Here is a 23,561-nt window from a genome sequence, read left to right on the forward strand (position 1 = left end):
TTTATGCCTATCTGCTGAGTTGGGTAATGTGAACTGCTTTGAGACTGACTGGTTTTTCAACTAATGCATACTTTTTTTTTCTTTTCTTTTTTTTTTAACTTGTTAACTAGCAACTATTATTCCACCACTTGTTAGCCTAAAGCATAGTAATGGATGGTTCTAGTTCTCGATTGCTGCTTTTGGACTTGCAGTGGTTTGCTCTGTTTTTTGGTTAGTCTATGTAATTTTTGGGCTGGTTACGTAGTTGTGTTTCGACTGAGTTGATAACAGCTTGAGAAGAACATGACGGCTGAGGCTGCTTTTCTGATGAAAGATGCAAGTTGTGGTGTCTGAGCTTCTTTCCTCTTGACCATTTGTGAGAATGAGTGGTGTTATAGATAGAACACAAATGCACACATATATAAAAAATATATAAACATACAAATATGTATGTATTTTGGAGATGCAGCAATGTCATGGCTTAAGCAAGTAAACATAAACAGACTGAATTGTTAGATGTTACGTTTTCAGTATAATTTATTTGGTTTATCCATGAGGTCATTCTCTTTTGGAAGGTGGAATAATGTGTTTAGTAAAAGCCTAATTATAGTAGGGTAACACTGCATCAGGAAATGGCTGATGCTTGTGAGTGCAAAGCCAGAAGATTTAGGAATTAATGTGTACGTGGATCTAGCTGTTTTAAGATTAGGAAAGACAAGATGGAATGGATGACTATTTATGTGGAAAGAGCTGAAAGGTTATTTCCTTTTAACAAAGGTTTGGACAACAATTGCTGTTGGGGCGTATGATTTCTGCTTCACAATTGCATAGTTTCCTTCTTAAAGGTCTCCAAGTTTTTTCTGTTCTTATTCCTGGATGGAAATGCATCTCAAATGTAGATCCTTAATGTAAACAAGTGTAGCCCTACTTATTCATTGTTTATGAGACTGCTTATGTTATGATTCAGCAAAAGTACTGTTCTATAGTTAGTCAGGTATTTCCTTTCTGGGGAATTGATCCTAAATTGAGCAGCAGGTTACACCCCTTTTATAGCAGACATTATTTGTTTTTAAAGACAGTTTTTAATAATGTGGGAAAATAAACGTTGATACAAGTGAATTTGAAAGAACTGTTTTGTGAAATGCTTTTATGTGAATGTTGGGATGTGTAGAGTGAAGAGGATTATGGCTTTCTGTTAATACTTGTGACCAGGTATAGGAACCTTAAAAATATAAAAGCATTATGTAGAAGAATGTATGTCTAGATCATCTGGTAGGTTTAATTGTACATTTAGTTGTTCTGATACTAAAGCACCTTCTTCCATTAGATCCTCACTAAAACAATATCACTACCTTGCCTTCCCCCATCTTGAAGTAGACCTCTGTCATCTCTAACAGGCTTGTTTATTTGTTTTGGGGTTGTTTGATTGTTTGTTTTTTGTGTTCTTGTTCTTCTGGGTAAAGTGTAACAGTCCAGGAAACAACTTCAAGTCTGAATTTAAGATTCCGTGGCTAGTTCATTTGGGAACAGATGTAAGAGAAGACTTGTCAGTGTCTCTTAGGACACAGTATGCACTCCAAATGGTATGTCACTTCATGTTTTTGTGTTTTGTTTGTAGATATGCATGTAGTTGCAGAAAGACATCTTTTGAAGTAGTCTTTGCAGACACACACACACACACACAGTGTTATGTTTGTTATGATGTGCTTTTAGAAGGTCATTGTCAAGTAATCAATAATTAATAATGTATGTATCTGCCAGAGAACTAGACCTGATTATCCTTGATGTGCCTTCCAGATCAATGTTCCCAATTCCCCTGCTGTTCCTCCCACATGGAATAGAGGGCAGGAGCTTTTCTCAGACTGCATCTTTTTACTTGGCTTATCTTTGAGAGATGTCTTCCAGAAGCTGTGAACTTCTGTAGCAGCCTTGCATTTAAATCAGGCTGCTTGAAAGACCAGAGAATAAAAGATCAAAGCCACCGGCACTGCACATTCTAAACTGCTGTTCTCTCAATCTCTTTGCAAAAAATCTCGTCAATTCTATACAGCTTTCAGAGGATGAGTGGGATGAGTGCGAATGCAGCTACAAGTCAGTGTTAGCCCAAATATTTTTCTTAAACGTAGGTATGTTGATCCAAGAGGTGTGCAAATATGCGAGTATGGGTCAAATTCTGGGATAAATCAAAGGCTATTGTGAAACTGTAGCGCAGACTATGTCTCTGCTCGTTTGCTGCTTTTTGGCTGTGCTCTTTCTGTCAAAGGGGCTGTCACTTTTCCTTTGTAAATGTCCTGTCATTTCCCACCGAACTTGGACTTGAATATCCATATTTCTTATTTATCCGGGCCTGTGGTTTAACACTCCCTTAGAAGGAAGTTCTAGGGCAAGTTCTGTTGAAATGGTGTGAGGCGTTCTGAAGTAGGTTACCAATATTTTTTTTCTCTTTGTGGCTCACCTAGCAGTAAACACATCTAAATGTGAACTAGCTAGTAGAGCAGTCGAGGTCTGTTGTTCATCATGCATTTGTTATTCATTAATATTGATAAATAAGTAAACTAACCAGTTCTGCTTCAAAAAGTCAACTTCTGTAAGCATTCTATTGCAGTTTTTAGTAAGGATTTCCTGTTTATGTATCTATAAACAAACGCAGTGAAGAATATCGGGAGTGATACTGTGGGTAGGCTAGCTACAGTTAATTACCTATGTAATTGATAGTGTTTCAGATATTATGCTACCTCAAAACCAGTTATTTTCACTGTATTGCATCTGAGCTTCGTGTTCCTTCTGGAAATGTGTATTTCCTCATAGTGTTTAATGGATGACAGTTGCTTTTTGTGTGTATTTGAAAGCTTTGTTTGTACTAATGCTGTTTCACTTGAGAATTATTAAATGACTGTGCAGAATATAGTGATAGAGACAGACTGTGAAGAAATACTAAAACATTTTCTGTGTATATGCAGGTGAATTATGTAGAATCTGTTGTATTAAAATACTGTGTGCCCCGGTGGCGCAGTGGTTAAAGACGCCGCCTTGCAACACTGGGGCCCGGAGTTCGAATCCCCCCTGTGGCGCAAGTGGTAGAAGTGCCGCTCTGCTACACAGAGGCTCGAATTCCGGGGGCTGGACTCGATGATCTCTAAGGTCCCTTCCAACCCGCACGAAACTATGAAACTATGAAACTGTTTCATTTTGAAAGTATGTTGTTAAAGGTAAGCAGTCTTAAATACTTAGTACGAATGGATCTGAACAGTTTCCCCAGTTCCTGGGAAATAAAATCTAATTACCTTTGAGAGATAAATTCACTACCTGTTCTCAGGCTATTAATCCCTACATCAGCAAGAGAGTTTCCTTAGTTTGGGGGCATTTAGATGTGCAAACGAAGAATGGTCTGTTATGTTTCCTCCTTTTCTGGTTACACTGTATGTTCATACTTCTAATATTTAGTATTTCTTATTTGATTTAGTAGCTAAAGGAAAAGAAAATCATAAGCGTTCTTGTAGAACAGTGTAGAAAATTTTTAAGTGGTTAAATAAAATATGTTTAGGAAGTGTGTCGAGGTTGATTCTGCTGGTTGCTAAACACTTGATTTATTTATTGCGAACTTGCTCATCTGCAGATGTCAATGGGTTGAGGTTTATTATCTAATGCCAATTTTCAGTAGGCCATGAGTTATTTCTTACTTGGAAATTTCCAGGACTGAGTATTGTGATGGAAACATTAGTGAGAGACTGAAGACTACATGCTTATGTGAGCACGCAACAAGAAAGAAATTTAAGTGGGAAGGATGTTGGGGTGTTACTGTTCTTCATGTGTGCAGTGGGACAATAAATGCTTGATCTTAGGTTATAAGAGAATCAAGCAGGATTATGTGGGGTGATCATTTGGAGTGTATGATAATATTCAGTGACTGATATGAGGGACTGCTATGATTTTTGACCTAAACAGAAGACTAGAAAAGACTGTTTGATGTACCTAACTATGTATGTTTCTCAGAGCTTAGCTTGAAATTGACTCTCAGACTGATAAAACATTGAGGATCTGGTTGTTGTTAGTTTCTAGACTATGCAGGGATCACGTTAAATAAAACAAACAGTTTAAGTTTGTGAGGAAGTTTCTGTTGTGACAGGCTGAGTCAGACTGATACATTCTCTTTTCATGTTTGCCAAGTGCCACCTGTGTATGTACTTTTGGTATTGAGAAGGGGCTACTGCTGATAATTTTGTGTCTTGAATTATTTCACTTAGGCTGACTGTGTGGTAGCAAGCTTATATGTGAAAATAGAACCTTGTCAACATGATTTATGGCCGGCTGGTATCTGGTCCTCATAGAGAGACCAAAGCTGGCTGACATAAGCTGAGAGTTGCCACAGTATCTTCAAGATGAAATGCATGGTATGTAGTTTGTGATAATGGCTTTTTTTTCTGATTCAAGCTTTCAGAGCCTGATGCTGATAAACAGTAACAAGGTGACAAAGGTATTAATTGAAAACATAATTGATTTTATTTTTAATTTCCTTAAGTTGAATTTTTCTGTCTGTACTCTGCTGACTTGAGTAAAACAAATGTAGTTTCACGTGCAGTGACTAATAGTGTCACTTCTTAACATAATGCGTCATTTCTGTCTTACTGTGGCTGGCCTTAAGTGTTTGTGACTAGATTGTAGCTGTTTTAAGGCAAAAGCATAGTGTGTTTTCTGTTCAGTCAGTCTCAGTCTGTTGTTGATATTGGCAAAGGAGAAAAATAGTTCATGTTTTTCTTATTTGCTTTTTCATCTGTTCTTGGAAAAAGCCAAAGCAGGGCAGGACTGCCTTTTCCTCTAAGCTCTACTAGTATTGCTCTCCTTAAGTTTCTCATACTTTTTTCCCCTCCCCGGCAGCAAACAAAACATCACTCTGGCCTTAGTGTAGCTTCCTGAGCATAACGAAAATGGAAAGCAGTCTGCCTTCAGTAAGGCCATCTGTGTAGAAATGGTTTTCAGTTGAGGATACTAGAGAGTGTGAGGTGATCTGAGGATTTTGTGTAATAAGATCTGCCACACAGTAAATGCCATATGAAATGGCACTTAAATTGAAACACAGCCAAGATTTACTGAGGGCAAAAATCAATGAGATGCATTGAGGCAGCTCGGTGCCAAAGGAGACTGCTCTTCATGTTCAGGGTATTTCTCAGATGGCAGTGTGCTATTTTTCTTCTGCAGAGGAGAACTTGTGTGAATTTACTTGTGTCCTGTTAAGCAAAAGAAATCAAACATGTTTGGTCTGGGAGATGAACGCTGTGGCAAGGAAATTGTTGTCTCAAATGCCTAAGATGAATTTATTCAACTTCAATACAAACTGTAAAGAAAAAGGAGTAAATGTAACTTGTAGAGACAGCTTGGATGTGAGTAGATAAGGCATTTACTATTTTCTAATGCTGAGGATTCAATTTCATGCAGTTGAAACACACTACTCTTGTGTGCACCCATTCACTTTCAAGACTAAGTGGTACATATAATGAAATGGCTTTATGTTGCTTTGATTTTTCTAACAGCTTTTTGTTACGCAAATACCTGTGTAGTATCAAAACCCAATCTCAGCTTTTTCTGTTCAGGGATGGAGTATTGCAACACTGGATTTAGTGACTTAATTGAATATAATGCTTTGCATAAATGCTGTATGATCAAAAATTCCCATAATCAGTTATAATTGTGGCTGCCCATATTTACCTCAGTAAGACATCTTGTAAAATGTGTGATTTTTTTGGTTCAGTTTGATCTTAGGTGACTTGCTTCCTACAGTGGTGTTGCAATGAAGTTTCCCAGTGGGCTTTCTGATTTATGTAAAAACATGTCTGTGTATAAGTGTGACAGAAAAAACTCAGAAATCAAAATGAAAATGGGGGTGAACTGCTCAACATTATCCAGGTAGGAGAGTTTGTTCTAGGAACAAATGAGTTCAAGTTTGAGAAATATTTTAGTTGTCTTAATTTTTTTTTTCATGTCTGTTGAGAGCTGAGTGTGTAACTGGCTTGGAGATGGATCTGTTACATCCAACAGGGTTACTTTGTGTAATTAGTGTAAACTTGTTGCTAACAAAATCACAGAATGACACATTTTTAGGGGTTGGAAGGGACCTCTAGAGATCATAGAGTCCAACCTCCTTGCCTATTCCTATTTACAGGAATATTTTTTTCCAGGAAGTCACTTGAGGATGGCAGAACTTTTTTCGCTCTGATAAGATTAAATCTAAAATTTAACAGTTTTTTTTTATTAATGTATTTGGGGCTCTTGTTTTACCCTCCTGATCTAAGATTCCATCTCTGCAGTCCCCTTTAGAATGTGTAAATGCGCGTAAAGGCATCTCTTGGATCTGTTTCAGTATGACCACAATGTGTTATGTGCCTTTAAGAGCTCGTTACCATTAATCCTGAAAAGGAGAACAATTGTAAAAGTGGCTATTTGAAGTTCACCTGTTGTTAAACTTCCTTAATGAAACTTAAATATTACTGTGTACGGATGTTGTTGCCCTAAAGTTATATTAAATGGCATTCTAGCAGCCACATCCCTCTCTGCATCTTTGTTGTGGTTGTTTTATTATCTTGGAAGTAGATTCTAGGTTATCACTTTGTGTTGTCTTGTATACAGTTTTCCAATTATTGTTGCCAGTCTCCTATGTGACTTAAATTCATGCCTGGAAATATTAATCTTAATGTTTTAACTAAATAGTATAGTATGGCATTTTATGTATATCTCAGGGACTAATGTTAATTTTTGGATGAGACTATGAATAGGTGAAGAATATTTCTCAATGGAGTGAGATTAACTTGTAATACAAGTTGTCTATATACTCTTCCATTGGAAGTATAGCTCTCTAGAAATAGGCAGAGTGAGGAAAGGACGTGAAGCAGAGATGGGTTACTTGAATTTATTTGGTTTACTTTTGATTCTAATTATTTTTCTAACTATAGAGTAGTTGTATTTACTTCTTGCAGGATGAGTCTAGACTTGTTCTTTAAGTGAATGGGCAAATAGAGCTCAAATGAATCTTTGCTTTAAAAAATTACTTTGTTAAATTTAAGGTAAAATCTGTACTCATTTTCTCTGTAGAAATAGTCGAATGTTTCCTTTGTTTCACCAAATAAAAGGCATAGTATTGCAGTAAATATTGATTTAAAATGAGGAATGCCATACTGTTGAAGTTGACCTATAGTAATCCAGTGGTCACGTGGCTATATGTATCTAGTGACTTTTCGGTTTTTATGTCCCATCATGGTTTTCTAAATACTGGAGAAGTCAAACTGTGCTCGGGTCATAAAATAATGTCTAGCCTAACAGCCTCAGCCAAGGACTAGAGTGTAAATCATTCAAGTTGGGAAGCTAAATCTCGTTTCTAATAGCGATGAGTGGAGCCCACTGTGGCAGGTGAAAATGTGCCTCTGAATGCAAAGAAAGCAATAGGAATGACTAATGAAGGCAAAAATCAATAAATTACAGTAGAAATTATCTAAAATGCCCTTGAGTAAAAAGCCTGTGTATCTCTAATGGAGTGCAACTTAGTATTAATGCTAAATATATTTATGCTTTGAGATAAATTAGTAGTAAGTCAATGAGTCATGACTGTGACTTGCCAGAGTGTTATTCTGTGCAACTTATGCTGGTCTGTTCTCTGCATTAGAAAACTGATGAGTTCATCGAGGGTGTTAAATTGCAAAATCTCAGTGTGTAAGGCTGATATCAGCATCTGAATGAACAGTTATAATTAGTATTTCTACTAACTTGATTTTTACTTCAATTGATTGAACTGCATTTGTGGGTACAACCAGGGTACAGCTTTCATACTAATTACCATCTGGATGCTTCCAGTACTTATCACAAACTTGAGTAAGATTGAACCATAACAAGGAGTGAACCTTTTTTAGAGGCTTGTTTTTCTTTAAGTTCTGCTGGACTTTCCTTCTCTATTTTCTGAAGCTGATTAAGTTCATTGTCAGGCTAATGTCTTTGACCTTTGTGGTTAAATCCATGCTGTATCCATATTCACCGCTCAAAATCCTTCTTAAGTCTTAGTTATTTTACGGTGCTTAGAGTTACCGTGTATAAAGTTAAATTTCAAGTTTTTATCAAATTGTTGTTTTCTAAACTTGTGTTCTCACTGAAAGACTGTGTTAGTGCTTTTATTTCTGTATGATTCTTACATGTGGTACTTGTACAACTGCCTCTTAGCCTCAGTATCTGTTGAGACTAAAGAGTCTGACCTGCTGAGCTGTGGTTTGTGGGGGGAGTTGGTTTGGCAAGATATAGGTCTTCTGTTGTGTCTAGATGGCCACCAATTGCTTTGCCGTGTTACAGTATTTAACAAGAAAGAAAGCTATCAACTTACATCAGGGTTGTGTGTTCTGGGGCTTTTTCTATTCAGGAAGTTGATTTCAGAGATTCAAGTTTCACCTTTTCTTTTGCCTTCTATCTACTTCTGAATGATCATCCAGAAGCCATCTAAACTATGTGACAATTGGCTGGCAGTGTGTTCTTTGGATGATATTGTCTTTGTGTCCACCTGTTGTCTGAAGGCTTTTGAGCAATCATCTAAGCGAGTTTTATGGTTGTGGCTATAACTGCCTACTAATTTCTTAACTCTGGTGAACGTTATAAACCTACCAAATGAATCAATTTAGTGTATGTTTCCATAAAGTTGTTACATTTCGCTTTTTCTTTTTCTTTCTTTTTCTTAAGTCTTATCCTGCATATTGTTTGTTGCTTTTTACTTTTGTGAAGGTCTTAACTTAAGTAATCTAAATTAGTGGCACGTTGGTTACAGGATGCTCTTGTGTTGAATATGAAGGATGTCCTTGCTGAGCACTTAGAAGAGTAAGTTACTGTGTTACCTTAAAGAAAACGATCAAATTGTTTTACCAGCCCAGGTTACTTTAAACCTGAGCATGTTTTCCAAATGTAAGCCTGCATAAGATATGAAACCATAAAAGACTGCTACTATTAGTGCTACAAGTTGTGTTTTATCTCCTGTTTATTTGAAAGGATGCTGGACTTTATGTCCACTTTGAATCATTTTAGGATAACTAGGTTTTCTGTCTATGCTATTTATGAACCATTTAACTGGTGTTAACTGTTCTGGTGACTCTTTAATAGTGCTAGCAAAATTGTGTTGTAACACAATCCTATTTTGAGGACCCATTTAGAAAGCCGCTTCTGCTAATTGCAGAGATGATTTAACAAGCTGCCAGATGCCTTTTCTGCTGCGAGGCTGTCTTACGCTCTTTGTGCCTGTAGTCAATGTGCCCTAAATCTAACCCTTGCAAGTTTAAGGTAGGAATTATTAAGCCAGTATTCCATCTTCCTGTGAAAGTAATGTCACTAGACTTCATATTGCTTTCACAGCTTTCTATTATGTTGCTCAGCAGTTTACATATGTACTTACAAATGTCAGAAGCTTGTAGTCTCCACACAAATTTTTCTATGGCTTGTGTTCTTTTATTTTCTGTGGGAGAGAGTTACAAGTTAGGAATGTGTGCTGTAGATACAATTATATTAGGAACAGAAAATCCAGGCATTTCACTCTCAGTTAATTCCTGAAAACTTTGTTTTTTATCACAGATTTTCTCTGTTAGAACAATGTGGGCAGGTGTGATTGGAAAAGTTCCGTGATGCAGTTTCGTATGTATTTCTATCTTTATTTTCTATATCAATAATCCTCTGAAAAAGGGGCAGCTTTTTAAAGTAATTTTGATCGGCAGTAAGTTTTACTCGTGTTGGTGTGATTGCTTACAAGCTCCTATTGGGTTTTTCAAGTTGTCTCTTGACTTCAAGGTAGAAGCTATCTGATTACCTGATTAGACAATTCTTGAAGCTAGTTTCAGAGTCGGTGTGCATTGCTCTAACGAAAACAGTTTCAGCTATCTGTTTAGTTAAGCTTCCTCAGGCGTTACTGGAATGTCTTTTTATATGCATGAGGAAACAACACACCTAGCCGAAGTTGCAGTTGACATCCGCAGTCTTGCATTCAGTTTTGGAATTTGATCAAGGTTGAGTTTAAGCTATCCACAAATCCAACCCTTGTAACCTTTATCAACAAGTTTATATTGCAGCTGCTGAGATGTTCAGAAAGTTCAGCAGAAGTTGGGTGTAAGGTTTTTTGTTGCAGTTTTGATTTTTTGCCTTAGATGTATTAATTATTCCTTATGAGATTACGTTCAGCCCAGCAGTAGTCCTGTGGTGCCGTTAATACTGGTCAGGGAACAGTGTAGCTCTGTGTGTGTGCTGACAGGTTGAGTAAAATGGGTGCAAGGGCTGGTGCACTTGATAATCATATCTGAAGCTTGTGGACAGATGTTTTGACTGCCATGCTGTTAAGTAAAACACATTTACTATAAACCGTTATTTTACCTTGTGCATCAAGCTATCCTGCTCATGATTACTTTAGAATGAAGAAGAAAATGGCTATACTGTTGTCTGTAGCTCAGGCAATGGCTTTCTTCCCTTTTCTTGAGTTGACTGGGACAGTTTATATGTGGAATATTCTTTTATGTGAGCATGTTGATAGAGCAGTTATTAAAATGGCACTTAGAAGTGGTGCTGGTCCCAATATCTTCGTGAAACATGTTAGAGGTTATCTGGAATGACAACTTCCTTGGTGTGTCAATTTCTGCAGCTTGCGGGATTTGTTCTGGCTTATGCCGGGCTTCCTAGACAATGAGGCACTGGGGCATGGGGCAGAGGGGAAATGAGTGCTCTTACTGATGCTAGACAGATGTACATATTGCTGGGGAATAGATGATGGCAGCAATCCACAGCCTGCTTTATGCCTGTTGATTACTTTAGAACAGCTCTGAAATTTCCTGGTGTGGTATGTCTGCAAATGCTCTGTGCTTGGTTAACTTGAAAGCTATTAGCCAAGAGAAACTGTCAAGAGTTTTACTTATTCAGGTAAGGAAGCAATGAAGTCCAAAATCTTAATACATGGAGATTTTATTTTAAATGCCACTTGGAACATTGTACCTTTATCTGGCAGATCAAGCAGTCGTTTCCAGCATTAGTGTTTACTATGAGATCTAGAAGGATGTAGATATCTCTTGGTTGCTCTTGATCACTTAGTGCCACTAAGCTGATAACATTCAAAGCATGTTCTTTTTAGTATATTGTAACAGTCTGTTCAAGAAATAAAAGCCTGAAATACTACATTAGGAGTAAACGAATCTGGTGCTGTCTAAGCCATTCGAAGTAAAAGAGTTCCTGTTGTTTCTAAAGTTGTTCTGCTGCCTGATAGGATCTAGGAGATTGTCACAGCACACAGAACTCTCGGTGTTAAAAAAAAAAACAAACACAAAACTTCTGAATGACAGCATGCTATGAAATGAATTCTGTTAATTAGGCAAATAATGGAATCTGCTTACATGGAATTTCCCTTTTCCTTTCTTTGGAAGGAAAAAGTCAGCTCCTGCTTCTGTTTCAAATAAAATTATGTACCATGATGTCTTGCCAGGAATTCCTGGGTTCCTAGGGTTCTCTTCACACCTACTAGTGCATAAGAGAGGTTAGAGTAAATAAATAGATTAATATTTCTTTAATGTTTACAGTAATTAATGAACTACCTATTAGCAAGCCCCTTTTTGTTTCTAACTTTGAAAGCCATTTTTTCTAAGTATGTTTTTTCCTCAGATGCAAGACTCAGACTAATTCCATTAAGGTTTATACAGAATATTATTTCAAGAGTTGACTTAAAAATATGTTTTGCAGGTACTCTCAAAGGAAATAAAATACTACTCATTTTTCAGTACCAAGAAGCAAACACAATCTTGTAGCATGTGTTGTTTGATGAATTAATGGGCTCTCAGAAGAAGTAGCTTTTAGAGATCTAATGCTTCTGTCTACTGTGAATAAAATAGTCTTCTGGGAATGTTTTTCTCATTGCATTTTTATTAGACACTCTAACGTTTGTTCTAATTATGATATTCATGGAAACTTTAAAGCAAGTACATGGTTTATTACTTTCTCATTATTAATTCTTTGGTATGAAGATGTGCCCACATAGTGTGTTAATAAAGAACCTTAAGGATCTTGTAAGTAAATCTAGCAATTAAGAGAAGTGGAGGGCAGGCATGATGTATACCTTGAGTCTCATGTACCAGCTCTAAAAAAAATTACTCAAAATAATTGAGTAACTCAACAACAGTATACCCAAGATCAATTTTTCATGAGCAATTGTAATCATTACATATCCTTGTGTAATATCAGTGCTATTAGTAATGAACATCATGTATGACTATTACCTATGACTGCACAATGAAAGCATTTAAAATGAGTGCATTGTTAGCAGAGAAAACACTTACAGGGCTTGAAAGTCTATTAGGTTTACATATACTCTATTTGAATCAAACCAAAGCTATCCATATGAAAACTCTAATGGAGCACAAGAGCAATTAGGAATGTAAGACATGATAATTTTCTTTATTGTTTTGGTGCTAATGATATGCTCTGCATCTGGCACATTGTCAGTACAGCATGTAATTGCCTTATTTGATGAGTAGTGTATACATCTTTCTCTCATTTTCTTTGCTGTACAGTGTTTGGTTTGTAGTTATTCTTCATATCCCTAAATAAGCCATATCAGTAGGCAGGTCCTGTGGTGTTAATTTGAATGGGCAGCAGTACACTGAGAAGATGTAGGATGTATCAAATACTAATTGAAAAATACTTACAAGCACTTCCAGAGCAACTTGATGCTACAAATATTTACTGGATTCATATTGTATGTAGGTTTTTGAGTAGCTTATAGTCGGTTATAGTAAGGCCTGTAAAAGGGCTCAGCCATTGGATGTGCCAAGCAGAACAACAGCTTACTGCATATTGTCTCTGCTTGTTTGTCTACAGCTATCAATATCTTAGTGCTTGAAAACATGTGTTGACCTTAGAGTCTTGCTGTTATCATTTTCTCTCCTTGCTTATAGCCTTTGTCTCCAGTGTGAGATCAGGCCAGATGACCGTTCAAATCTAAAAGCTCTCCTGATGTTGAAACTGGAGGACACCATATTGACATATTTAGGTAAATTTCCTAGGCATCGCAAGTGACATATAAACTTGTGTTTCTTGTATGTATTACCAAGACTTTCCTGCAGGCATTTAGTTATCATTACATTGAACAGATTGTTTGGGGGCAGCGTTGTTAAGAGTCTCTGCTTTGGCTTTTATACAAACATTATGCACACCTGACCCAGCCATGTGCAAGTGCATGGGAGTCTTTGTTTTGTTACTCAAAATCACTGCAGTAAGGAGATTAAATTCTGTGTGGTCTGGTGACACTTAAGAGGGGACTGATTATAGGTGTTCACAGCAGAAAAACTTACCCTTGTGATTCAGTCTCCTAGGATATAAGCAGCGTGGATTTGGAAAATGAAGCCAATGAAAGAGAAGTAAAACAGGGATGATTTTGATGCTGTTCACAAGAGATAATAAGACTAACAGTTGAGTTAGGGCTTTTTTTTGTTGAGCATATTTCCCTGCTGGGAGATGTGAGATGCTGTAGCAGTGCAAAGTTATTTTTCAAGCTGTACATAGGAGAGGTGATCTTAAAATTGATGTGACACTCCATCAGACTTCATAAATCTCCTTCTTCAGACAGTGAAGCAGTACTAATCATAACAGTTAAGATGAATGGAAGTATTTTTAGTGTTTTAATCTCTGCAAGTAGGAAATAATGCTCCACCAGACTAGTATGTTAAGTGTTGTCAGTTGATGATAGTTAATGCAGGCTGGAGACTTCTTGAGACAAATCACCTAATTTGTCCAGACTGCATGTGCAAATTGAGTAATATCTAAACCTGTATCATGTCCCTAAGTCAGATGTGTTTAGTTACAAGTATAAAAAGTATGTTTTGTTTTAGCCTGTATATGTTGCTGAGCTAGTAGGCATATTGCACTTACTCTCCATAATGTAAAGAATGTGTGTTGTTTATTTGTCAATTTTCACCTCCAAGTGATAGTCAGGACATTTATTGCTATTAATTTTTCATCTTAATATCTGGAATAGTTTCAGTGCTTTTCATTAAGTGGTCTTGTTACTTTTATTCTTTTCAGTTGACTGGTGTGCCAGATTAATTGGTCCATAACCATTTAATTAATAAGTGACACGTTCTGTAGCTTTACAGAACATTGGTCGTATATTACTACTATACTGAATATGATTATTTGTGCTAACAAGTTCTTTTTGCAATACCTGATACTCTGGCTTAGAAATGTTTTTGAGCATTGTGTATTTTCATTTGTTTCACTTGTTCATAAGTGTAACACTGAGATCGGGACTGGAACAGTCTGTGCTTTGAAAAACGCTGCCAGATGCTGTTTTCATACTGTTTAATGCTATTCTTTAAATATGAAATGTAATGTACCAGTTTTCTAGGAGCAGATGATCTTCCTTTCAGAATGTCTACATTCTTCATATTATTTGGATTTTAGGGTAAAGGTTTAACTCAGTTTAACAAAGTGCCTTTGTTAACTTGAGTTCTCTGGAAGCTCTCCCATCTGTGGAGAATAAAAGGAGATTTAACTTAATGGGAAGAAAACCTTACTATCCTCTTGCACCTATAGAGCTGCAAGCAGGCACTTAATGTTTCTCACAAGATGATTGCTAACAATGACTGTTTTCTTAACAAGATGCGAAGTAGGCTGCTAAAGAGTACTTAAACGGTGTACCTTAAATACGTAAAAGTGCATAATGAAAGTCCTTTTGCCTCTGAAACTTATTTGGTCTCCTGTGTTTAATACTTCAGAATTTATCACTGAATGTACTGCTTTGAGGCTGTGAAGCACCTTCATTGATGTTTTGCTGGTTGTTTTCCCTTTCTGGAGAGGGCTGGAGTCAAAAGATTTGAAAGCCACAAAAATATTTAAGTTCCTTCTATTTCTGAATTTTAAAAAAGTATTTTAAAAAAGGTATAAAAAAGATATACCTTCGGAGAGGTGGAATCCTTATTTCTTGTGTTCTTTATGGTGATAACAAGTCAGAACTGAATTTCCCTACAAGTTTTCAATTGTGACAGTTGTAACACCAACTGCGATTCCCATGCTTGTTGTGGAATCATTGCTGTGGCCATCAGCTGTCTATTAGTCAGCTTGAAAGATGCTGCTTGAGCTAGGGCTGTGGTGAGCAGCAGGAGGGGGGGATGCAGGCAGGAAGGCTGCCAAGGATAGTGATGTGAATTGTAATTGATAACAACAACAACAAAAAAATACTTTTATGGAAAAATCGTTGCAGATGTCTTCTAATGAGAGGAAGGTGGTATTGTATGAGATTCTAAATGAATTGTTCTGGTTCTGGAAGTGTCAACCCTTTTCTACTTGACATGGCTTCTCAGGAGCAGCACAGGATGGTTTGTGAATTTCTAGTTCTATTCTTCCTTTTTATGCTACCCTACTCTTTTTGAAAATGAGCATCTTTTTGCTTCCCCTTGATCCTTTGAGAGATGTGAGAATGCTGCTAGCGTGCTCCCCCTTGTTTCTAAGAGCATCTAAAATAAATCAAGTGAATGACCTAATCACACAGAGCAACTTCTAACTCAGGTTAGTAAGAAGTCAAAGGATGAGTCTGCTGATAAATTTCTGACTAGTGTTTTCAACTGGGGAAATCAGCATAATTCCAGTTAAGTTCTCCAGTGTTTTGGGGCTGGTATCTAAAAATACCAGGTAGACTTAACACAAATCTTTCACTGGACTGCAATAGATTTTAGAGCTATTGTTTCCTGTGAGACGTCCTCAGGCTGCTAAAAGCTATTCTTTATCTGGTGTAAGAGGATGGGTACAGAATGGGAGTACTAGAGCGGGTCACGTCTCACTTAGCATGCTGCGCTCTGTACTGGCGCCTTGTGCCCATTATTTCTTTGATTTGCTTTTTCAAGTATGTGAAATAAATTTTGTGGAAGCTTGGGAGAAATGAGAGTAGTGATAGAGCTCTGTTGGACTGCAAATTATTCACTGTTACTGAACTGAAAAGATATTTAAATTGTAAGAAGGTAGTTTAAATGGTATGGAAGGCAGGAAGTGTTTTTCATTCTTTGGATCGGTCCTTTTTTCAGGTCGGTTAGCACTTCTCTTCAAAGGCAGCCCCACAAGACCATTTGATATTATTAAGGTGCCCTAAATCGTAGGGAACAGAACTCTTTCAAATAATCATGTCTCTTTTGTTCGCTTTTCAGTAACGCTACAGATTTCCTCTTGCTTGATGAAATGATCCTTGTCCTTGTTTTCCGTATGAAGAAAGATGGTTCGCAAAAATCCAGTTTCAGTATTCTAATAAACCTTGTACAGTAGTTGTCTGTGCTGGCAACTACAGAGGGTTGCAGCAGCTCATATTAAGTAATATTCAACATAGCTTTCTTCAAAGGTCTTAACCAGACTTCTGTTTGTGAACTGAACTTGATGCTCTTTTGGTAATCCCTGGTTGTCTCACATCTGACCTCTGTATAAAAATACTAAGGTGAGACATGTTTCTAGGTATTATACACTAGATGTAGCTTCATTTTTCTTCTGAAAACAAGTGTAGGGGCAGCTGATGTCTAATTAGTTACTTCACATTTTTAATAATTTTCTTTGATGTTGCATAATACTACGCTGTAGTTAAACACTAAATTTTCTAATAGTGTTTTTTTGTTTGTTTTTTTTTGTTTTTTTTTTTTTTAGTAATACCTTTTCTTGAGTCAAACTGCCTTTACTTTTCAGCTGTGGTGCAAATGAGAATAATATATGGACAAAAGTAGTAGTCAAGGCCTCTAATTCTCTCTTTGGCAGTTCTGGCTTTAGACAAGTTGCTTAGGTAAACTCAAAATGGCATTAACATGTCTTGCTTACCAGGACACTTTATTGCCTTATTTGTATCCATAAATTATTATGGAATTCTTCACAATGCTCTGTTTTATTCAGCTTTCTTTTCCTTTCTGTGGTTTTTGTTTTTTGTCATGGCCAAAGTAGAAGAGATGTGTTAAAGGAAATATTTTCATCGCTCTTCAGAAAAATAGAAGTACAAGACAGTTAAAATGAGAGATTGCAACTTATAAATTTGTTTTAATACATAAATATTGCTTTGAGTACAGAATGTGTAGACACAATTAAGGAGTAAATTATGTTTCAAATGATCCTGGGCAGCTTTATCATTTGATCCTCTTGAAAATAACCTGATAGATCAGGGGTTCTGTGAGGACTGCTCTAGAAGTCACGTTTTTTATTTTACTCTGTCCTGTGACATCAGAAGTGAATGTTGGTGGTACAGCAGAAGAGGTGGAACATTCCACCAATATTCTCTAGTTTTTGGATGCTGTGTGACAGATGGCAGGGAAGGGGCAGTCAGACAAAATAGTGTCTGACTCAGAAGTATGGATGAAGCAAAGCTCTGGAATTGATTTCCTTCATGTGGGAAGAATATCTGCCACTCAAATTCATAGAAGGTTGATAAACATCTGTGGAGAGCAAACAGTGGTTGTGAGCACAGTGAGGGGTGGGTTCTGTGTTTCAGCAGTTGCAGTGGTGACATCAAAGACAAGCCATGCACAGCTGTCACAACACCAAGTGAAGAGAGTCTCAGCTTATCTGTGTGAATTGGAGAGTTAGCCCAGGGAACTGTGTACAGATCTGAAGTCTGAGTTAATGAACTGAGGAAGGCTAGGAGTGTTTTCTTAATAAGCAGTTTGTGTGGCTCTCAGAAGACAACTTGCTTTATGTTTTGGAACGTCTTGTGTTTTCCAGTTGTTTCATGGACTTAAAAATACTTATGACATGGAGTTTCTTGCCCTTGAGAATTGGTTTCTAGAAGAGTCTTCTATTTGCTTGTATGATCACTATATGCTGAGGGCACTATAGTGTATTTCATGACCGTATTTCATAAGAAAATTGACAGAAAGGACTTGTCTGTCTCATCATACCATATAGAAGCAAGCAGTGAGACTGTTAATAAAGAGGTGACTTTCTTCATCACAAGAACATGGATGAAGAAGACAGACTCTTTCTGTGCTACTATTTTTACTTTCCTGTAACTGTTGCTGGTACTGTATGGGTTGAGAAGGCTATATTCAGTCCTGGACAAAGTGCTCAGTTAAGTACTGAAGTCAGTGATTTCTGCATTTGAAAATTCTTACAGAGAACCAGTTTTAAACACTGCTGAAACCGTGAGAGATGTGGCATGTGTGGACATAAAAACATTCAAGTATTTAAACAAAAGGACAGGACTTATTTTCTTTAGCTAACTATTGGCTTACCTTGAAGTTACTTGAACAGTGTTCTTTTCCCCATAAGGTGCACTCTGTCAGTACCTAGTAATTCAATGCGCTTAATAGTACTGGTATTTTCTTCCACTTCTTCACATGATTATAAATCGATACTGCTAGTTGAGCAGGTGTTGTCGTAATTGAATTCAGAACAAATCTTGTCCAGCTTGGTTACAGAGTTAACTGTCAGTCTCATTCTGTAGATGAATTGATATGGTTTGGAATGCAAATCAAAAATCTCTGTTCTATTTAATGAATTTTCTCAAATAATAAATGACTGCAAGTAAAAAAATAACAGTATGGACTACAAACCGCATTTCATCTGTGGAGCTCGCTAGTTGTGAGATAAAAATATACTTGAATGGTATGTTGAAGTAATATGTCCAATTTATCCTATTCAGTTTTTTCCTCATTTGCCTAGGCATATTTTTTCAGTGAGACACTAAGCTGTAATAATACTGGTGTTGTAGGAAAAGATAGATAGTTTCTATTAGAGGCTGCATTTACTGCTGCATTAATATAGCACTTCTGAGGATGCTTTCCTGAAAAGCATCCTCTCTATCTTTGATGGGTGGCCTTCTTAAATTTAAATATTCAACAGTGCTCTGGAGTTGGTGCTTTGCAAATGTACATTAGCAATAAACATGGTTGGGGAAAAAAACAAAAACCAAGAAGTGGAGAACAGTAAGAAAAGAAGGCTTATACCAAGAGGAAAGTGCCAGCCAAACTGAAGAGCAGAATAAAAGCGTTATTACATAAACAAAACTACACTGACTGAGGAAACTTAAGAGACTAGGTAACTGAGATGAACTGGAAAATGTAATGTAGAAGTGCCAAGATTGCTCTATCAGCAGTGAGATGATTTTCTCTTCAGAGCCAAGTCAGACAAAAATGGAACAGTATTAGTATTGCTTTTACTTGCATTTATGCAAGTTTAGTATATAAATTAAAAAAAAAAAAGAAAAAAAGAAAGAAAAAAGAAAAAAGAAACATTAAAAATCTAGTCAAGTAGTTTAAGTAAATGATCTTCCACACCAGAAAGAATTACTAAAAGGCTGAATTAAAATTAGTATTTCAAAGCCAACAGAAACTGAGCTGAGTGATCAATGATATGACAGGAGTCAAAATAGATCTATTTAGCACAATATCCAGTTGGATACATGCCAACAGCAGATGTTTGGAGGACATTCAGGCTGAGCAAAGCAAAAAGTCATTTCCAGACTTTCCACAGAAAAATCATCAACTTGCAGCTTCAGGAGATGTATGGTTTAGGAGCCTCCCACTCTGTGGCTAGTCATTGCTTCTTGAGCAAGCAGTAAGATGCTCTGAAATCAGAGCATGTCAATTGGCTCAGATGGCTGTTGTTAGATGAACTCCTGCCTAGCAGAGGAGAGGAAATGGCTCTATTTTCTCTCAACACACAAATTCCTGTCAAGGAGTTTTTGGAATTGACTGGAAAGATTTTTTTCATGCTCACATTTTCTAAAACAGTAGTAAAATTCAGCCCTTACATGGCCTTCAAGAATCCCTTCTAACTCAAACAATTTTGTGATTCTAATATAGTAATCATATGTAGTAAAAGCTCATCATTGTTAAAATGGAACAATCAGCTTGGTACTGATGGAAAACATGTTTTCATCTACACATCTTTACTTTGTACTGTGTGTAGAGCACCAGGGGATGGGGCATTCTAATACTTTACATTTGGAGTTGGTGTAACTATTCTCTTAATTCATAGTAACTTTGCTTTTTAAACCTTACTTGTCTAAGAATATAACAACTGATAGTTCCTAATGTTCAGTTAGTAGTGCTGAGTGTGAAAAACATTTCATGCAGATCTATTTCTAGTGAGCAAGCTGAAAATCTTGGAAGCAATAATTGCCTTATTATTAAACATGAATTCTAAGGATATTTTTCAGGCTTTGAGGCTGTTTTTCTCCTTGAAATATCCATACAATCAGTCCGACAGATAAAGCTAGTAGCACTACTGCTTTCAAGTTTATGTATAATTGCCTCTTCCTTTACTTTCTGTTTATCAGACTGTTGTTATACAGTCTGATTAGATGTGCAAGGAGGAGTGCATACTAAGTACTTTCCCTTTCATTATTTTGAGTAATTAGTGCTAATGAATCATATGATGCTGCAGTTGAAGCCCATGAGATAAGAGATGAGCTTTATAGGTGATAGGTGATTTCTTAGCGCTCTGGAATGAAAATGCTTAATTAATGTATATTACTTACCATTTAATTTCATGATAACAGGTATAAAATAGGGAGGAAAAGTTACTTAGGATTGCCTCTGAATGAATCTGATTGCGATCAATCAGCTCAACTGCCTGCCCTTATCCCTGCCAATTGTATAGAACCTGGCTGAGGAGCACTGATGCTCACTTTCAATTTCTTGTACCACTTAATCAGCACAAGTTCTGTAAAGAACAGACACAGTCTAGATGTAGATTGTATAATGACTCACTTCAATATGATGTTAATTTTTTAATCTTTACCTCCTCTAAAAATAGTGTGAAAGGATAAGTACTTAGTATTTTTGTGTAAGAGCTCTTACACTTGTTGTTTTGCCCTTTACATCAATTATTTCTGTCCTCCTCAGATCATGGTCTAATTCCCGTGTACACCTTCCTATAGCTGTTGATTTTACTCTACGTCCCTTGCTATATATGTAGGTATTTTATATGTATACATATATATGTCTGCTAATTTAAGCTGTTTGGTTTCTGCGTTCTACCTTATAACTTCCAGCTGAGCTTCAGAGGACTATGTAGAGTTTCACTACAAATTGTAGCTGTCTTTTTATTATAAAATCATTTATAAAAACTCAGGATTATTTGGCTGGTGTCAGTTAAGTTTTGCTCAGCTTTCTCATCCAGTGTGATTATGGGAAAAGCAGCTTCAAACTCATAAATAGGATGAGATAACTGCAGATGTTTTATTAAGTTAAGGAAACAGAAAACCTCCTGTATCGTATGTATTTCTTGCTTCTGTTTGTGAAGTCAAGTCATCAATTAGATCAATGATAACCAAGAGGGGACCAGGAACAAGTTTTTCAATAAATGAGTGCTTAGGGAATGAAACAGCAAGTTATACTAGGTAAACAATGTACAGCATTATTCAGAAGCCCTCCTTTGTCTGTCTCTAATATTGTTGCCAGGCTGAGCACGTGTGCTCAGGACCTGCAGTTTTACTTAGCCTAAGATGAAGAGAAGGCTACTGCAAGAACTCTGATGCTCACATCAGAACCTGAGTCATTTCCCAATGGAATCCAAATGACCTGGAGACAGTTCCTTATTTCCAAGAAACAGTGTTGACAATGGTCCTCTGTGTGTAAGATAACTTTGGGCAGTGTGGTATATGTAAGGATTGGAAGAGCATTGGGAATATTTTCTTTATAACCTGAATTTTTCTCAGTCAAGGTAATGATGGGAGTGCTCTCTTGTAATGCAATGCCTTTAGGTAACATCATTGCTTAGACACTGTAAAGACAAAGTCTACAATACAATTAAGTAAGCTGAGAAGACATCTTTTCTAGATGGTGATCTGATTTTACTCTCGTGTCATGTGCAAGATTATTTCCAAGGAATGCTGCACAGTTGACTATTTCCAGGCATTGTTTAGAGCTGCAAATTAGTTTCTGATTTAGAATAGTGTTTTGAGATGGAGGAGTGTTAAGGTAGCTTAGGGATGGTCTGCTTAGATGTAATAGCAGTAGTACAGAAACAGGAAAAGCATCTGCTTACCTTAGGAAGGCCCATAGGATCCTTCCAAGAGACAGATGAATCCATAAGAGACACTCTCACTTGCACCATCAGCCCTTAAATGAGGTTTGGGAAGGGGTGCATCCTTAATTTGTTAGTTTCTGTGTAAAAATCAATGAACCTACTATTAAAACAATGTATATCTTGAATGTTTTTGATAAGGAAAATACTTAAGAAATAACTTATAGTGCTTAGAGCAAACTAGAACTCATACAATCAGAATCAAAATCCTTGTATCTTCTTTGAACCTTTGTTTTCATTGCTACATCATTACTATGCATCACGTATTGATATGAGAACTCAAAGAAGTGCAGAGACTCAAGTATCTGGGTCTTTCATAATCATTTTATGTTAGAATAACCACGGTTAAAATGTTAATATTTTACAGATGTTTAGATACATTTAACTTGTTCATTAATTTTGCACTGCATAGTTATTTTTTAATACAACAATTTATTTAAATGCAGTAGCTTTACACATGACCTCATTCTACAGTGTCTTAATTTTACTCCTAGTTTAGTATCATTTCATGGGGTAAGAATTGTATTAAACTCTCAAAGTGCTGCTGCCTATCAACTTCTCAGTTCTCACGCGCTTTCAGTTTGATGCTTTAATGTGATTGAGGATGTTCCCATTTGAAGCTGGTGGTTTCATGCCCCACTAAATGCATTTCAGCATTCATCTGATTCCCCAGTCTTTAAAACTGCTCATGACTTCTTCAAATGGTTCCTCCTTTAATATCTTAATAAGGTCCTTGGGAAGCTTCAAATACTTGAAGGTGATATTTTCACTGCCAGCTTAACTTGCTCAGTTCTGAAATAAAATAAACCATTATCAGTTACTGCATTTCTCTTCAGTAAAGATAGATGGCAGTGCATGAACTTATGCGCAGAGGTAAGATGATCTTCTTGACATGCCTTATGATTATTATAGAAGGCATAGGAGGAGTTGGTGAATGAATTGAGACTGGAGTTAATTCTCTTGCTTTTGATGCGACTTGATCTATTGCTACTTGTACTTGCTCCACACTTCTAAATTTCTGCCAGTCATTAAATAAATAAATAAATAACTGTGGTCTAAGTGTTTTTTATTTGACAGCAGTGGTTCAGAAAAGGGAAAATGCAAGAGATTTGCCAATGGGTTGAGGCTTGTTATGGGCTTGGTACAGATAGTGCTGGAAGAGTAATGTTTTAGCAAGAATCAGTCCTGTTGACAGAGAAGAAAACACAGTTGACTTGGTTTAGTGTTTAAGGATACTTATATATTCAGTGCATTATGTGTTGTTGCTTATGTTTACTTTGGTTAGAATAACAGATACAGTCATGTTCAGTTACTGCTACTTTTATGTTGCTTTAGTTTTCTACTCTTCAAATTTATAATGCTTTGTCATGGGCAGAGGAAAATACTTGGTTGTTGGGTTTTTTTGTTTGTTTTTTGGCATTTCTAATCTTTACTGAAACATCTGTTCTGTTGATTTTGTCTTTTTATAGTTGATAGCAAAGACAGTTTTTACAGTATGACAACCATTAATTTAAGTTATGGACTTGAAGCATTGTCACTACTTAGCACATAATATT

The sequence above is a fragment of the Coturnix japonica genome, chromosome 7 (assembly GCF_001577835.2).
Source record: "Coturnix japonica isolate 7356 chromosome 7, Coturnix japonica 2.1, whole genome shotgun sequence".
NCBI lineage: Eukaryota > Metazoa > Chordata > Aves > Galliformes > Phasianidae > Coturnix > Coturnix japonica.